The sequence below is a fragment of the Ovis aries genome, chromosome 2 (genome assembly GCF_016772045.2).
Source record: "Ovis aries strain OAR_USU_Benz2616 breed Rambouillet chromosome 2, ARS-UI_Ramb_v3.0, whole genome shotgun sequence".
NCBI lineage: Eukaryota > Metazoa > Chordata > Mammalia > Artiodactyla > Bovidae > Ovis > Ovis aries.
The window spans coordinates 165,739,157-165,757,935 of record NC_056055.1 but is presented as its reverse complement, the minus strand read 5'-3'; the positions used below and the strand labels follow the sequence as shown (position 1 = coordinate 165,757,935).

General features: G+C 39.6%; 1 protein-coding gene across 12 annotated transcripts in view; it reads right to left on the bottom strand.

Annotated features, from left to right (window-relative positions):
- GTDC1 (glycosyltransferase like domain containing 1) overlaps positions 1-18,779 on the bottom strand; it is a 523,084-nt gene that overhangs the window by 491,265 nt on the left and 13,040 nt on the right. Inside the window, exon 5 of one of the 12 annotated variants that reach the window (XM_060410058.1) lies at positions 1-18,779. This exon is cut by the window's left edge and continues 51,896 nt beyond it. The exons of 10 other annotated variants lie outside the window; for them this stretch is intronic. The gene's annotated coding sequence lies outside the window, so the exon portion shown is untranslated. One more of the 12 variants, XM_060410059.1, reaches the window with a different exon arrangement.

Below are 18,779 nucleotides of genomic sequence, written 5' to 3'. Positions count from 1 at the left end.
TACCAACAGGATAGTACCCTGTACTTTTTGTTCATAATCCTTTAATTCTCTTACAAATTAGATGACTGTATGTACCATGGTATACTATTTTGACTGTTTTTCTCATTTTCTTCTCCATTGGAATGTGAGCTCCTTAAGGCCAGAAACTAACAGATCCTGTTCTAAAACTCCAGCAACTGGTACCACACTGTGAAAAAATATATTAAGTATCTGTCTTTCAAGTAAAGCCACGAGTTGATTATTGTTGAAGATGGGCAATGAGTACAAGCAGAGTAGGGCAGGAAGGATGTTTCATTCTACTAGTCTGTCTCCTTTTGTATATATTTGAAGATTTTCAAATATTAAGGGGGAAAAAAGTCTAAAAAAAAGCTTTACAGCGATATACGAATAGCTTTCACATACTTGAATACATCTAAAAACAAACGACACTTGTTCATTATGCCTCAGAGAACTAGGATCAATGATTAGAAAACAAAATTCTGCCTTCACATGAGAAAGAACTCTCTAATAATTAAAGGTATCTGAAAATGAAGCTGGCACTGGGCTAGGTACAGACATACTTTGGAGATATCGTAGGTTCAGTTCCAGACCATTACAATACAGCAAATATGGCAATAAAGTGAGCCAAACAAATATACTGGTTTCCTAGAGTACATAAAAGTTATATTAATGCTATACTGTAGTCTATTGTATACAATAGTGTTATGTCTAAAAAAAATAATAATGTTACATATCTTAATTTAAAAGTGCTTTGCTACTCTGCTCAGTGTTATGTGGCAGCCTGGATGGGAGGGGGTTTTGGGGGAGAATTGATACATGTTTATATATGGCCGACTCCTTTTGCTGTTCATCTGAAACTATCACAACACTGTTAATCAGCTATAATCCAATATAAAATAAAAAGTTCAAAAACAAAAAGAACTCAAAAAAGTGCTTTGCTAAAAAATACTAACCATCATCTGACACTACAGGGTTGCCACAAATCTTCAACTTGTTAAAAAAGCAGTGTTTGCAACACACAAGAAAGAGAAGTACAATAAAACGAAGTAAGCCTGTATATACAAGCAGGAGATGGCCATTCAAAATGGATTACTATTAAAAAATGAATTCTAAGGGTTAAGGTTAGGGTTCAAATCTGTGAATATGTGAAAACATAGTTTATATCTTAAAAGAGCTACACAGAAGTCAATATAAAGATGACTACTGATTTCATAAAACAGCTACAAAGAATGAAGTCCTTTCTCAAAACCAATTACCTCTCCAGCCTCATTATATGGGCATGCAAACACTCTCTAGCTCCAGCTTCCCCAGCCTTGACAGGTCCTCAATGTGCTCGGTGGTGTTCACCGCACTTGCTGCTCCTACTGGAGCGCTCTTCGGATAGCACCTAAGAAACACTTCCTCGGGGAAGTCGTCCCTACCTAACCAGATTATGCTCTCTGACAACCACAGTTCTTTTCCAGGAAGCAGAGACCCCATGTTTTTGCTCACCACTGTATCCCTAGGGCCTGTCACAGAGTCTGGCACATTGTAAGTGCTCAATAAATATTTGTTGAATGGATGAATGAATACAACATTCCCTATGAACCTAGCATTTTCATAAATTATGATCTAAACTGAATATAAGTCAACTTACCGAAATATAATCAAGCTATTTCTTTATCACAAGTGATTAAACTACCTCCCTAGAGGCCAAGGACAATAAGAAAACAGCTAGCTCCCAAGAGAATCTTTTATACTTGTTTTATTACGAAAATATAATGCATTTTCATTAACTTTTAGCTTCACAATACACACAAAAAATTTGTTTCTCAGAATTCTTTTAAGATTCTGACAAGCCAAATGATTCTCAAGTCAAATGGTGGGTTATTAAGCTAAAAGAATTTATTGTTATGAATGTGAAATCTAATTAGGACATTTTGTTAAGGAAGCAGCAGTGAGAGATTTAGGACAGATGGACAACCATCAGGTCATATTAAATATTTCCAAATATGTGTTTATAAGAAATATATGGAAATGCCCAGCATAGGCATACTTTCTGTTGCTAAGAAACAGTGATCGTTGATGACTAAATTGCCCTTCTTACAAAGGTCAACAACAATCATCTCATTTATCAGTGCAATTCCTTTAAACTATTCATTCTTAAAAACCTTTACAAAATATACTAAACAAAAGGACGTAAATGGTATTTAACGCTCAGAAATCATTGATGTATATAATGTATACAGAAGACAGTGGTATTTTACTGACTTCCATCAAAAGTGGTTTTACAAGACAAAATTATGAGATCCTACTTTAGTATTAAGAACATGCGAACAAAAATTATTAGATTATTAAAAGTACAAAAAAGAAATTCTGTCCACACCAAGTCTATCACTATGGCTAATACACAAAATATCTGAAATTCCAAACAAATTCTAACAAAGCAAAACACTATGTTTTAGAACTATTTTATCCTTAATTGGGAGAAATTACCCACTGTCATCTTATTCAGAACTCTGTGTTACCTGATAAATTTGAATTAGAGCCAGCACTGCACTATGTTGAAATCCCTTAGATTCAACCCTGCTTCTAATAACTTTTAGCTTCAGTTCTGGACCCAACATGAACTTTCACCCAGGTCATCCACTCCATTATTAGTACCAGTCCTGGGCTCAGTCCCTCCTCCACTTCAGAAAGAAATGACAATCTAAGGAAATGATGAAGGGAAACCTTCCTACCAAGTAATGAACTCCAAAGAATGATTGTTTTTTCAATGAAATAAATAAAATTTACCTTGCAGATCCCAGAATGTGAATATGGAACCTATAAAAGACTTCGCCTAATGCCTGATTTTCTCTGATATTAACAGCATAAAATAACAAATGATTTTCTAGTACCTCAAATCTATATATTAGAAGACACAACACCCTAAAACTCCTTTTTTATTATGAAAATTTTCAAACACACAGAGCAGCAAAGAAAGAGTTTAATGTACCATATCACCTTGCCAACAATTATTAGCGCTCTGACAATTTTATTTCATCTATAGGAAATCTATTCTTGAACCATTCAAAAGCACACTGAATTGAGATACCCTTTTAAAAGTGTACTCAACATGTTGACCATGCAGAAACAGCAGGTTTCATGCAAAAACTTTATTTTTGTCTCTTACTGGTCTATTAAACAAATTCAGCAGTAAAACCACCTCTGCCCTAGAGAAAAAACTCATAATTCTCATGACTTTCTGATCACTAAGACGTTACAGAAAATCATATGATCACTTGAAATGGTAAGTCCCAGTTCAGTAATTTAAAATAACTAGTCTCAGGCAGACAACTGGGGAAATTTGAATATGGACTATGGATTATATAACATTATTGTATCAGTAGTAAATTCTTGGGTGTGACAATGCATTGTGTAAGAGAATATTTCAATTTTTAAAATAAAAAAGTTGAAGTATTAGGAATAAAGTGTCATTTTCAAATGGTTCAGGCCCACTCCACTGGCCAAAAAGGTACACTGTATATATACTTGTAGTCAAATGTTACTAACTGGTAAAAGGTATGAGATGCTTATTGGATAATTACTTCAACAGTTGTATAAGCTTAAAAATTTTCAAAATTTAAAGACTATATCCAAATAATAATCAGAACTCCAAAGTAAACACCAAAACTTCTGTTACCTTTTCAGCTAGGGCCTGCAGAGAGCTGGCCATTGTCAGGGAGGGAAGGAACAAGATCCGTCTCTTCTCACAAGTTTCTCTTCTGCCATCTTTCAAGTTTTCTGAGCCCACTCAGATCAAAGACAGGAAGGGGAGGAGAGGTCAGGCATAACAGTACAGTTCTTACTTGACTGCTACTGTACCAACAGGACCCAATGTTATATGAAGATGGCAAGTGTGTAATGCTGATTTGCCCTCTCTTGGGAAGAGTCTACACATCCATCTATGAGTATGATCCTCCAAGCACAAGAGCCAGGGATGGTGCTCTCCCTTGGTTAATGTTAACGGCTCCCCCTCAGTGTCCCCTCAGTTTCTGACCTCTGGCCATACACCCAACTCCTTACTGCAAGGATCTTCCTTCCCTGGCAGTAAAGTTCTTGGGAAGGATTTCAAGTAACACCAGGGTGACAGTCATATTCTGCGATACATACCTATACTTCTGACCTGCTGGGAGAAAAGCCTGTTAGTCGCTAAGTCATATCTGACTCTGCGAACCCATGGACTGTAGCCTGCCAGGCTCTTCTGTCCATGGAATTCTCCAGCCAAAGATACTGGAGTAGGTTGCCATTCCCTTCTCCAGGGATCAAACCTGGGTCTCCTGCATTGCAGGCAGACTTTTTACCATCTGATCCACCAGGAAGAAAGCAGTGCAATTATTTCTCAAACCCAGCCCAACTGCCAAAGAATCCTTATGCTTTCTCAGGCATGAGGCAAGAATCGGTCCTTTGTGACCTCAGACCATGTACTACAGTTGCTCTCACTAAGCTTCATGAAAGATTCTGATGCCTATCTCGTAAGAGGTAGGGCTAAACACACAGCACGTCAATGGCACTATGAATTTGCCTAATGAAATCTCTCCCTCTTTTGATATTCTCTAGGTAACAAAGGGATTCAAAGATCACAAAATTAGCTTGCTACAATTCTGTATATGCTATAGCACTTCCTTGGGATATAGAAGTATCTGTTGAATAATGATACATCAACTGAAAGTTCCACTCCTTCAGGAGGCATGTCTTTTTTTATCTTTTTAGTGCCAGCGCTAGCATTCAACACATCATGGGTCCTCAAGAAAATGTTTTTTGAGGGGATGATCTCAGCAAATGACAGCGGGTATAAATAAGTGGAAGAGTACATAAAATTAAGCAATGACGGATGACTTTCACTATCTGAAGAACTATCTGAAAATAGACTGCTCAGTAAGTGAACATTGGGCTAAGCAAAGCACATTTGGTCCTCCCTAATTTATACACCTAGATATAGGCCTATGAAAATCTAAAAGGGCAATCAGACACCCAAGTGTTCCTCCTCTATTAATGATACCCATCTCCACACTTACTCATAGCACACAGAAAATACTCATGTGTTTACCATTTGTATACAGGTCACTGAGGGCTTAGTTGGTTCACCCTTGCTGACATAAATAGTAACTATCACGTTGACCAACAAAGGTAAAGTTAAAGGACTCACATAAAAGTTAAGAGAGAAAGATATGGATTATATTAGAGGATGAGTAACTGCCCACAGCAAACCCCCCCAACTCCCACAGCCACCCTTAACTCCACCCCCTCCCCGACTTTACTGAGTGAACACCATTTGGAAGAAATAATAGCCCCTCTATTTCTTTCTGTTCCCTACTCTAAAACTACAGCCATGCAAAAAGATCTCTGCGAGGCAGCGTGATGCCTGCAGGGGCTTCCCCAGTGGCTCAGCAGTAAAGGATCCACCAGCAAAGCAGCAGACACAGGAGACCTGGGTTCGATCCCTGGGTAAGGAAGATGCCCTGGAGAAGGAAATGGCAACCCACTCTAGTATTCCTGCCTGGAGAATCCCATGGACAGGAGCCTGGCTGACTGCAGGTAGTACAGTCTTAGATACAGTCATTCAACAAGCCACACTGGAGAGCTAATACGTTAAGGTGCCCTAAAGGTTTTCTAATTTGAAGATTACTTATGTACATATTCAATAAATACTTAAAGAACACCAACTATGTGTCAGGTTCTGGGCTAGTCAGGCACTATGGGAGAATCAAAGATGAGTAAAGCATCCAATGAGCTTACAATGTAATAAGAAGGATTTGACAAATACCTAAAAGATTGTAATATCCTAGTAAGAAAAGCACCACCATAAAGAAATGAGAGACTCTGAAGAATGATTCAGATTTTAACAGGGAGAGGTGAAAAAGGGCTTTCAGGAAAGGAAAGAGTATTACCAAAGAAAAAGAGATAAATGTAGGAATACTGACCAAGACCCTAGAGTATTTGTTAGGTATTAAAAAGGTAGAAAATAAAGATAGAAAAAGCAGACTAGAGCCTAACTGGAGAGGGCCCTAACTGCCAAGGTTAGATATTAAAACTCCCTTTTGTGAGTAACAAGAAAAAGAAATAAATTTAAAATAAAACAGTTTCAAGGACATGGTAGTAAAAAGGATTTAGAGGGCCTAAACAATTTTAAAAAGAACAAAGCTGGACAACTTATATCACACATACTTCAAGACAGTATGAATCAGTGTGGTGCTGACATGATACACATATAGATTAATATATAAAAGAGTCAAGGAAAAGATTCAGAAATATATGATTAGTTCATTTTCAACAAAAGCTTCAAGATAAGACAAGGGAGAAGAGACAGTTTTTTTCCATAACTGGTCCTTGGAAAACTAAATATGAAAAAGAATGGACCTTGATCCTTACCTCAAACTCTACACAAAACTTAACTCAAAAGGGGCCAGAGACTGAATGTAAAAGCTGAAACTATTACATAAAACTTTTAGAGAAAACATACACCAAAGTCCTTATAACTTAGAGTTAATCAAAGATTTCTTAGAAAGAACCACACAAGGAAGGAAGGGAAGGAGAAAACACTGATAAAAACAGACGTATTCAAAAATTAAAATTTCTGTTCTTCAAAAGACACCATTAATGAAAGAAAAAGGGCAATCTATAGACCAACAATTTCAAGAAAACAAACAATCTAATTTTTTTAATGGACAAAAGATTTAAACAAATATTTCACAAAACATTAAACAAATGGTCAATAAGTACATGAAAAGATCAATGTCACTGGTAAACAAACAAATGCAAATTAAAACCACAATGAGATACCACCATGCACTCCACTAGAATGTCAAAATTTAAAAGAATGATAGCATCAAGTGCTGGCCAGAATGTGGAGCAAGGAGAATTTTCATACATTTGGGAGAATATGGTATAATTACTTTGAAAACAGTTTGGCAGTTTCTTACGAAGTTAATCACACATTTATCATATGTCACTAAACTTCTATTCCTGCGTATCGAACCCAGAAAGGTTAAAGCATAAGACACAAAGACCTGAACATGAGCATTCATGGTAGCTTATTCCTATGTAAAACAGAAATACCCTAAATGTCCACAGTCAGGTAAATGGAAAAGCAAACTGTGGCACAATTATACAATGAACACTCTTCCACAGGGAAAAGGAACCCATTACTAAGACATACAATAACACAAGCAGCTTCAAAAACATCATGCTGGAAAGAGCACATAATATGTGATTGTATTTACATGAAAATCTGGAGTAGGAAAAACTAGTGACAAAAATCAGATTAACGGTTGCCTGGAAATGAGCACAAGGGAGAAAGGGATAAGTGACTGCAAGGGGAGACAAGGGAACCTTCTGACGTGATGGAAACAGTCTACACCTTGATTGTAATAGCAGTTACATAGGTGTATATGTCTGTCACAATTCACTGAACAGTACATTTTAAATAAGTACTTTCTATTTTATATAAATTACACCCCAATACATTTGACTTAAAAAATTTAAAGGGAAAGTAATATTCAAACATTTGGAAATAGCATCCTTGCCCAAAGGTTTTATTACAAGTTTAAATCCCACACAATAAATTTTTATTATCTTTTATTCATTCAGTAAATTATGTATTCAAGCATGAACTACATGCCAAAAATGATTCTAGGTGGGATAGTACAGCAGTAAACAAAACGAAATCCCCTGCTTCCATCAAGCCTTCATCCTAAAAGGAAAAAAACCGACCATAAAAAAGTAAAATATACAATTCGTTCGGGAAAGTGCTAACTAGAAAAATACAGCAATTGGAAAAAGGAGGATGCATTAAATAAAATGGTCAAGGAAGTTCTCACTAGCAATGTAACATTCCAGAAAAGACCCAAGAAAAGTTAGGGAATAAGCTAAGTGGCTATCTAGGGGGAAGAGCATTCCAGGAAAGGGAAGAGCCAAGTGCAAAGGCCCTGAGGCCAGCTATTCCAGGAAAAAGAGTCAGGTGTGAATAGAGGGTTGGAAGAAAACTTATCAACAACCTAGATAGCATATTCAAAAGCAGAGACATTACTTTGCTGACTAAGGTCCGTCTAGTCAAGGCTATGGTTTTTCCTGTGGTCATGTATGCATGTGAGAGTTGGACTGTGAAGAGGCTCAGCACCGAAGAATTGATGCTTTTGAACTGTGGTGTTGGAGAAGACTCGAGAGTCCCTTGGACTGCAAGGAGATCCAACCAGTCCATTCTGAAGGAGATCAGCCCTGGGATTTCTTTGGAAGGAATGATGATAAAGCTGAAACTCCAGTACTTTGGCCACTTCATGTGAAGAGTTGATTCATTGGAAAAGACTCTGATGCTAGGAGGGATTGGGGTCAGGAGGAAAAGCGGACGACAAGAGGATGAGATGGCTGGATGGCATCACTGACTCGATGGACGTTGAGTCTGAGTGAACTCCAGGAGTTGGTGATGGACGGGGAGGCCTGGAGTGCTGCGATTCATGGGGTCGCAAAGAGTCGGACACGACTGAGCGACTGAACTGAACTGAAACACAGTCAAAAACTGAGACTGCAGATGGAGGAAGATCAAGCAGAGCCTTATAAGCTACTAGAAAGACTTTAGTTTTTAGACTGAATAAGAAAGGAAACAAAGCTGTGACGTCACAAAGACAACATTTGACTTAGGTTCTAACTGTAATTCTTTTGGCTACTGACTGCACTGACACTAGACCAAAGTGCTAGGTTACACGCCTAGTTGGGGATTATAAGAGGAAGCTAGAAGACTAGTTAGTTCAGTAGCTCAGTCATATCCAACTCTTTGCGACCTCATGGACTGCAGCAGGCCAGGCTTCCCTGTCCATCACCATCTCTCGGAGCTTGCTCAAACTCATGTCAATCAAGTCAGTGACGCCATCCATCCTCTGTCGTCCCCTTCTCCTCCTGCTTTCAATCTTTCCCAGCATCAGAGCCTTTTCCCATGAGTCACTTCTTCACATCAGGTGGCCAAAGTATTGGTTTTAAGCTTCAGCATCAGTCCTTCCAATGAATATTCAAGACTCATTTCCTTTAGGATGCACTGGTTGGATCTACTTGCAGTGCAAGGGACTCTCAAGAGTCTTCTCCAACACCAGAGTTCAAAAGCATCAATTCTTCATCACTCAGCTTTCTTTGTAGTCCTACTCTCACATGAGACCAGTTAGGAGACTATTAAAATTAGTCTCTTCCAAGTAAGAGAAGATAATAGGCTGACCAGGTAGTAGTAGATGTGAGGAGAGGTGGTCAAATTCAGATTCTAGATGTATTCTGATGAAGAGCCAACATAAACTATAGACGGATAAGCTGTAGATATGAGAGAGAAGAGTCAGAGATGACTTCAAGGTTCGTGATCTGAGTAACAGGGATGGGACTGTCATTAACTTAGATGAGAAAGACTGAAGATGAAACAAGTTAGAGTGAAAAGATAAATTCAGGTTTTGCACATTTTAGACTTAAATATCTTTAAATATGCATATGGAGATATCATAAAACAATTAGTTACGTGTCTGGAGTTCAGAGGAAAAAAAATCTCTTTTTTTTTTTTCTGCGAAGTTAATCACTGGGTATCATGGGTGTGTGAGTGGGTGTGTGTGGGTGTGTGTGGGTGTGGGTGTGTGTGTGTGTGTGTGTATGAAACTTTAGGAAATAATCCATACTTGAATACATTAGGGCCTTAGTACTAATGGATCATGTGCTTCCTGATTTGCATAAATCCATGCAAGTCTGCTAGGCACTTCACACCTTTATTTTTACTTTCACATCCGAAGTACAGCAATATGGATAGATAAGGTGTGTATTTAAGATAACAACGTGAACAGACACATTCCTGGAGCTATAGCTATTTAAAAGTGACACTAGCATCAAGATACTCATTCTTATTCTGGGAAGGCTTTAAAAAACAATCACTTGTTATGAAACTAACTGCACTGCCAAATGCTTAAGATCATACGTAAAAATCTTCATCTTCTCTACATTTTACTGTTTTAAATCAAGGAAAGTAATAGACTTTGTGATTAGAAGTTTGGTTTTGATGCTTACAGCCATCTAAGTTCTAAAGTGAATAACATTTCTACACTGTATGTTATAACAGAAGATACTTTGTGTAATGTTAACAAAACACAAAATTGCATGTAAAGGAATCAAACCTCAACTGGAATTTGTTAACATGGGCGAACTGGTGATTGAAACCATTTCTTTAAAACAGCAACATTTTCAGTGTGGATGAGCATTCTTCTCTCCCAGTCATCTATTCATTCCCAATCCCATGCCTTTGACTATTTCCTCATGCTGTATGTCCCTCTTCCCAGCTGTTACCATCCTCTTCCTTCAAGGCCCAGACCAAGCTTGGCCTCCTCCAAAGCGAGCCCTGAACCCCAGTGGTTTTCAGTTCCATATCCCCAGAGCATTGCCACTTTTAGGTCTAGAGCACCCATGTCACTCTGCCATGGATCAAGTTTACCTCTACACTAAAAACAGAAACCTCCCAAGGACAGAAAATCTACCTAAAATGCTTAACTGATGCCCTACATATGAAATTGTAGGTACCTTACTTAAAGGTTTGTTCAACTAAATTAAAATCCTATCACAGTAAGAAAACGATCAAATACACTGAACTCAGTGGGATATATGCTCTAATTTCATCACTTCAAATATGTGCTTTTGGGTCTCACTTCCCCATCTCTCTAACAGAATGTGATCCACTGGAGAAGGGAATGGCAAACCACTTCAGTATTCTTGCCTTGAGAACCCCATGAACAGTATGAAAAGGCAAAATGATAGGATAACAAAAGAGGAACTCCCCAGGTCGGCAGGTGCCCAATATGCTACTGGAGATCAGTGGAGAAATAACTCCAGAAAGAATGAAGGGATGGAGCCAAAGCAAAAACAATACCCAGTTGTGGATGTGACTGGTGATAGAAGCAAGGTCTGATGCTGTAAAGAGCAATATTGCATAGGAACCTGGAATGTCAGGCCCATGAATCAAGGCAAATTGGAAGTGGTCAAACAGGAGATGGCAAGAGTGAACGTTGACATTCTAGGAATCAGCAAACTAAAATGGACTGGAATGGGTGAATTTAACTCAGATGACCATTACATCTACTACTGCAGGCAGGAATCCCTCAGAAGAAATGGAGTAGGCATCATGGTCAACAAAAGAGTCTGAAATGCAGTACTTGGATGCAATCTCAAAACGACAGAATGATCTCTGTTCATCTCCAAGGCAAACCATTCAATATCACAGTAATCCAAGTCTATGCCCCAACCAGTAACCCTGAAGAAGCTGAAGTTGAATGGTTCTATGAAGACCTACAAGGCCTTTTAGAACTACAACCCCAAAAAGATGTCCTTTTCATTATAGACAACTGGAATGCAAAAGTAGGAAGTCAAGAAACACCTGGAGTAACAGGCAAATTTGGCCTTGGAATGCAGAATGAAGCAGGGCAAAGACTAATAGAGTTTTGCCAAAAAAATGCACTGGTCATAGCAAACACCCTCTTCCAACAACACAAGAGAAGACTCTACACATGGACATCACCAGATGGTCAACACCAAAATCAGACTGATTATATTCTTTGCAGCCAAAGATGGAGAAGCTCTATACAGTCAACAAAAACAAGACCAGGAGCTGACTGTGGCTCAGATCATGAACTCCTTACTGCCAAATTCAGACTTAAATTGAAGAAAGTAGGGAAAACCATTAGACCATTCAGGTATGACCTAAATCAAATCCCTCATGATTATACAGTGGAAGTGAGAAATAGATTTAAGGGACTAGATCTGAAGAATAGAGTGCCTGATGAACTATGGACGGAGGTTCGTGACATTGTACAGGAGACAAGGATCAAGACCATCCCCATGGAAAAGAAATGCAAAAACCAACATGGCTATCTGGGGAGGCCTTACAAATAGCTGTGAAAAGAAGAGAAGCGATAAGCAAAGGAGAAAAGGAAATCGATATAAGCATCTGAATGCAGAGTTTCAAAGAATAGCAAGAAGAGATAAACCCTTCCTCAGCAATCAATGCAAAGAAATAGAGGAAAACAACAGAACGGGAAAGACTAGAGATCTCTTCAAGAAAATTAGAGATACCAAGGGAACAGTTCACGTGAAGATGGGCTCAATAAAGGACAGAAATGGTATGGACCTAACAGAAGCAGAAGTTATTAAGGAGAGGTGGCAACAATACACAGAAGAACTGTATTAAAAAGAGCTTCACAACCCAGATAATCACGATGGTGTGATCACTCACCTAGAGCCAGACATTCTGGAATGCGAAGTCAAGTGGGCCTTATAATGCATCACTATGAAGAAAGCTAGTGGAGGTGATGGAATTCCAGTTGAGCTATTTCCAATTCTAAAAGATGATGCTGTGAAAGTGCTGCACTCATTATGCCAGCAAATTTGGAAAACTCAGCAGTGACCACAGGACTGGAAAAGGTCAGTTTTCATTCCAATCCCAAAGGAAGGCAATGCCAAAGAATGCTCAAACTTCCACACAATTGCACTCATCTCACACGCTAGTAAAGTAATGCTCAAAATTCTCCAAGCCAGGCTTCAGGAGTATGTGAACCGTGAAATTCCAGATGTTCAAGCTGGTTTTAGAAAAGGCAGAGGAACCAGAGATCAAATTGCCTACATCCACTGGATCATGGAAAAAGCAAGAGAGTTCCAGAAAAACACCTATTTCTGCTTTATTGACTATGCCAAAGCCTTTGACTCCATGGATCACAATAAACTGTGGACAATTCTGAAAGAGATGGGAATACCACACCACCTAACCTGCCTCTTGAGAAATTTGTATGCAGGTCAGGAAGCAGCAGTTAGAACTGGACATGGAACAACAGACTGGTTCCAAATAGGAAAAGGAGTACGTCAAGGCTGTATATTGTCACCCTGCTTATTTAACTTATATGCAGAGTACATCAAGAGAAACCATGGGCTGGAAGAAGTACAAGCTGGAATCAGGACTGCCGGGAGAAATATCAATAACCTCAGATATGCAGATGACACCACCCTTATGGCAGAAAGCACAGAAGAGCTAAAAAGCCTCTTGATGAAAGTGAAAGAGGAGAGTGAAAAAGTTGGCTTAAAGCTCAACATTCAGAAAACGAAGATCGTGGCATTGGTCCCATCACTTCATGGGAAATAGATGGGAAACAGTGGAAACAGTGTCAGACTTTATTTTGGGGGGCTCCAGAATCACTGCAGATGGTGACTGTAGCCATGAAATTAAAAGGCACTTACTCCTTGGAAGGAAAGTTATGACCAACCTAGATAGCATATTCAAAAGCGGAGACTTTACTTTGTCAACAAAGGTCCGTCTAGTCAAGGCTATGGTTTTTCCTGTGGTCATCTATGGATGTGAGAGTTGGACTGTGAAGAAAGCTCAGCGGCGAAGAATTGATGCTTTTGAACTGTGGTGTTGGAGAAGACTGTTGAGAGTCCCTTGGACTGCAAGGAGATCCAACCAATCCATTCTGAAGGAGATCAGCCCTGGGAATTCTTTGGAAGGAATGATGCTGAAGCTGAAACTCCAGTACTTTGGCGACCTCATGCGAAGAGTTGACTCATTGGAAAAGACTCTGATGCTGGGAGGGATTGGGGCCAGGAGGAGAAGGGGATGATAGAGAATGAGACGTCTGGATGGAATCACTGACTCAATGGACTGAGTCTGAGTGAACTCCGGGAGTCGGTGATGGACAGGGAGGCCTGGCGTGCTGCGATTCATGGGGTCACAAAGAGTCGGACACGACTGAACTGAAGTCAACTCCCCATCTCTCTGTAACATTCCAGATAAAACGACTGCTTCTCGGTCATTTTCAAACATTGCAAAATACAATCTAGTCTAATGTATTCCTTCAATTTCATATCTTACTCAGAGAATCCATATACTAACCTCAGCCAAGCCAGGCAAGAAGAACATACCAGTTTCTCTCAAAATCCTTACTGGTTCTTTCACTTTTCTCCACTTCCTTTTTCACTTCCTGGTTCTGCCAGATCAGGATAGGAGAGGGACAAGTGTCCCACATGCCTACTTTAATGGGGGCTTACTTGATAGCCATGAAGTAAGATCATCTGCTATCCTTATGTAATTATGACAGCTATCTTGTCTCATTCTCAAGGCCCAGCTTGGATAGCACGTTTCAGGTCTTCACAGAAGGGGGGCTTTAAATTTCAAGAAGCCTCCCACCCTGAATAGTTCCCTGGTGTGAGGCATGCACTCTAAGGCTGGCCTCTTACCATCCTACCCAAAGTCCCCTTATAGGGCAAGCAGTCCACCTTCCCAGGAGCTATCAAGACTACCTCAAGCCTGGTTACTTCCCACGGCACCCAAAAAAACTTATGCCTGCTCACCACACTAGGTGTAAACATCAGCTCTTCCCACTACTGCCCTCTGAAACTCAAAATGCCAACTAACTAGCTCCACTTATTCTCCTCCCCTCCAGAAATGAGTCAGTTAAGGAAGGGCCCCGAACTCTAGGAAACGTATGCCATCATCTCTCAAGAAGTCTATGGAAGGTGCTACTGCAGTATCAATAAACAAGATTCTGAAGCTGATTAAACACCCAGACAAGAAATTAAATACCAATCTACCTTTCTGGAAGATATACCCAAATCCTGGGCTGGAAATAAAAGGCCCTTTGAAAAAGAAACAGGGAAATGTCACACAACCAACTCTCCACTAGATTAACAATTCTTCCCTTGAATGACACTTTGTGGGGGAGGACTGTGCTGGGCCTTTGTGGCTGGCTATGGGCTTTCTCTAGTTGCTGCGAGCAGGGACGGGGCCACTCTCTAGCTGCAGGCTTTGCATTGTGCAGGCTTTTCACTAGAGTGGCTTGTTACACAGCACAGGCTCTAAAGCGTGTGGGCTTCAGTAGTTGTGGCCCATATGCTTAGCTGCTGCGTGTCATGTGGGATGTTCCCAGACCAGAGATCTAACCAGTGTCCTCTACATTGCAAGGCAGAATCTTAACCAATAAACTACAAGGGAAGCCCTTGAATGACATCTTTAAAACCCCTTTTCTAATTCCACTTATGTTATAGGGAGTGGATGCCACAATCGTATTCTTTTACTAAGCCCCACATTACTCTTTAGAATATAAGGATGCTTCAGTTCAGTTCAGTTCAGTCACTCAGTCGTATCCAGCTGTTTGCGACCCCATGGACTGCAGCAGGCCAGGGCTCCCTGTCCATCATCAACTCCCGCAGTTTACTCAAACTCAAGGCCATCGAGTTGGTGATGCCATCCAGCCATCTCATCCTCTGTCGTCCCCTTCTCCTCCTGCCCCCAATCCCTCCCAGCATCAGGGTCTTTTCCAATGAGTCAGTTCTTCACATCAGGTGGCCAAAGTATTCGAATTTCAGCTTCACCATCAGTCCTTCCAACGAATATTCAGGACTCATTTCTTTTTGGGTGGACTGGCTTGATCTCCTTGCTGTCCAAGGGACTCTCAAGAGTCTTCTCCAACACCACAGTTCAAAAGCATCAATTCTTCAGTGCTCAGTTTCCTTTTGAGACCAACTCTCATATCCATACATGACTACTGGAAAAACCATAGCCTTGACTAGATGGACCTTTGTTGGCAAAGTAATGTCTCTGCTTTTTAATATACTGTCTAGGTTGGTCATAACTTTTCTTCCAAGGAATAAGCGTCTTTTAATTTCATGGCTGCAATCACCATCTGCAGTGATTTTGGAGCCCAAAAAAACAAAGTCTGACACTGTTTCCACTGTTTCTCCATCTATTTGCCATGAAGTGATGGGGCTGGATGCCATGATCTTCATTTTCTGAATGTTGAGTTTTAAGCCAACTTTTTCACTCTCCTCTTTCACTTTCATCAAGAGGCTTTTTAGCTCTTCTGTGCTTTCTGCCATAAGGGTGGTGTCATCTGCATATCTAGGGTTACTGATATTTCTCCCAGCAATCTTGATTCCAGCTTGTGCTTCATCCAGTCCAGCATTTCTCATGATGTACTCTGCATATAAGTTAAATAAGCAGGGTGACAATATACAGCCTTGATGTACTCCTTTCCCAATTTGGAACCAGTCTGTTGTTCCATGTCTGGTTCTAACTGTGGCTTATTGGCCTAAGAACCATCTAAAAATTACCACAGATTCTTGTCTGCAATTGTCCTCAAAGCCCAATAAATAGCACTTCCTTTCTGCAAAAAATGAACTAAATACTCACTTCTATGAGATGTCTTCTCTATTTCAGTAAGTACAGGTGAAATAAGAGTGACTGTAACCTATCAAACTAAATGGCTTCCCAGCTGGCTCAGCAATAAAGAATCTGCCTTCCAATACATGAGATGCAAGAGTTGTGGGTTCTATCCCTGGTTCAGGAAGATCACCTGGAGGAGGAAATAGTAACTCACTCCAGTATTTCTGCCTGGAAAATTCCATGAACAGAGGAGAGTGGCAGGTTACAGTCCATGGCATCTCCAAGAGTTAGACATGACTTAGCAACTGAACATACACACACATCAAGCTATGTGTTCAATCCCTGTGTTGGGAAAATCCCTTGAAGGAGGACACAGCAACCCACTCCTGTATTTTTGCCTGAAAAACATGGACAGAGGAGCCTCGTGGGCTATAGTCCATGGGGCCACAAAGAGTCAGACACGACTGAGCACACACACACATAAATTAGCGACTGAACACACACACACACATCAAGCTATAGCTATGAATTCTCCTGTATATTTTGGAAAAAGTTTACTTTAGGGAAAAATAGTAACTGCAATCTACAAAGGGAACTATTTACTGTCTACTCCTCATTGTGGAAGGTTTCCAGAAGACAACAATAGAAATCCCAATTTGGTTTACCAATGTTAAATTCCCTTATTTCCTATTAAATATAACTTATTTATAAAGTGTTTTGCTGCTCTATTTAAACACACACAGACACACACACACAATCACAGTCTTCCCTAAACTGCCCTGTATTTGAAAATGGGAAAGCTTTCCAAATATTAATCACAATGATCCAAAATAAAATCTGCAGGGGCGTTCAATTATGGCACAATAAATGAATGACAAAGCGTCTTATTTCAAAATCCCTGAGTTTTAGGATTTGAATATCTGTAAGAACATTCCCTTCATTACAGATTCAAAAGTTTAAGGCTTTCAAATGCTACCACACACCTGTCTCTGAGTTATAGGCATTGCTTCCGTGAAAAAATAGCTTAAAAACCATGAAATGAAATCAACTCCACATAAAGCTATCGCATGACTCTGATCGCTAATCTGACTTGTAAATTAGATGTCTGAACTTCCACTATTCAGCAATGCCCAGGTTTTTTCGTAGCAGGATGGCTATGTTAGCTGCAATGCACTCTGGCCAAAACTGTGCAGGAGTAGCAGTGTCACACTGACAAACTGAATAGTATAGACCTAAATAGAGGTTTCATGTAAGTCATGAGAAAATCTTTCTCTGTAGATGAATGGTTCAAAATGTAATCTATGTTTTCTATGCTGGGCTGCCAGGATTTTAGTTGAATGCTAGATGAAAAAAAAAAAAAAAAAAACGTTGGGGAAAAAAATGGGATTTGACTTTAAGAGAATCCACCCACTTCATTTCTCAGCATCGCTTTCAAATCTTCTGTGAACTGAAAGTCACTCAATCGTGTCCGACTCATTGCGACCCCATGGCTATACAGACCGTGGAATTCTCCAGGCCAGAATACTGGAGTGGGTAGCCTTTTCCTTCTCGAGGATCTTCCCAACCCAGGGATCGAACCCAGGTCTCCTGCATTGCCGGCAGATTCTTTACCAGCTGAGCCACAAGGGAAGCCCAAGAATACCAAGCTATGTTTCGATAACTGATATAAACAAATGTATACCAAAAGCAGGGATTCTAACCAAATAAAATATTGATTTTGGTTCAGAGAGAACTTTGATGCTCCAGTTTTCTTGTGATTCAATAGTTCTAGAAAATACATAGGTTTATTTCCAGTTCACACATGCTCATTAAATCATTTCAAGTGAATTTAGTTACCAGGTCTGAAGATATTAATTTATTATTAGTAGCTGTTAGTATTAATTTATAATATTATGTTCTATGCACATTAATACTGCTCAGCATGATTTCCTACTTACTATCGAGTTCAACAGCCTACACAAAAGGATATCTTCCTAGAAAATTCTGGTTACAGTAGCAAACAGAAGCATATTTACACATTCTAGGGGAGAGCAAAATTTCAAAAATTCCCCAAACAAAAACTTCCACATGAAATCACAGTCCTTATTTTGACCCTTTTAGTTTAAGCTAAAAGAGATGCTTAAGATGTTTTTCAGGTTAAGCTAAAAAAGATGTTAAGCTAAGAGATACTTTTCTTTACATTATTTCCCTTAGTGTAAGGTTTGATTACCAAAGCAATTACCATATATCATTATAGCATGATAATATATTACACATTCCCCAAGTAAAAGATCAAATTTACTTCAACCACCCTCACTCAAAAAGAAAAATCTTTATTCAGTCATGAAGTCCGTGGAATCACAGCAGGGCTTGATGCCATATTGGTGTCACATTCTGCCAGTAATCCAAATAGGCCAGCCTTCTTGTTCAGCTTCTTTGTCTACTAGTGCATCACTGGACCCAGCAGGCAGTTCACCCAGACAATTTCAGTAACGGATTTTGGCTCTCTGTGCATAATAGATGAAAATCTTTACGAAGTATCCAGTTTGTCTTATAGCTGAGAGATCTGAACCTGCTGCAGATGTCACATCTAAATTCTTGAACAGATTTTTATCATCAGTGCCAC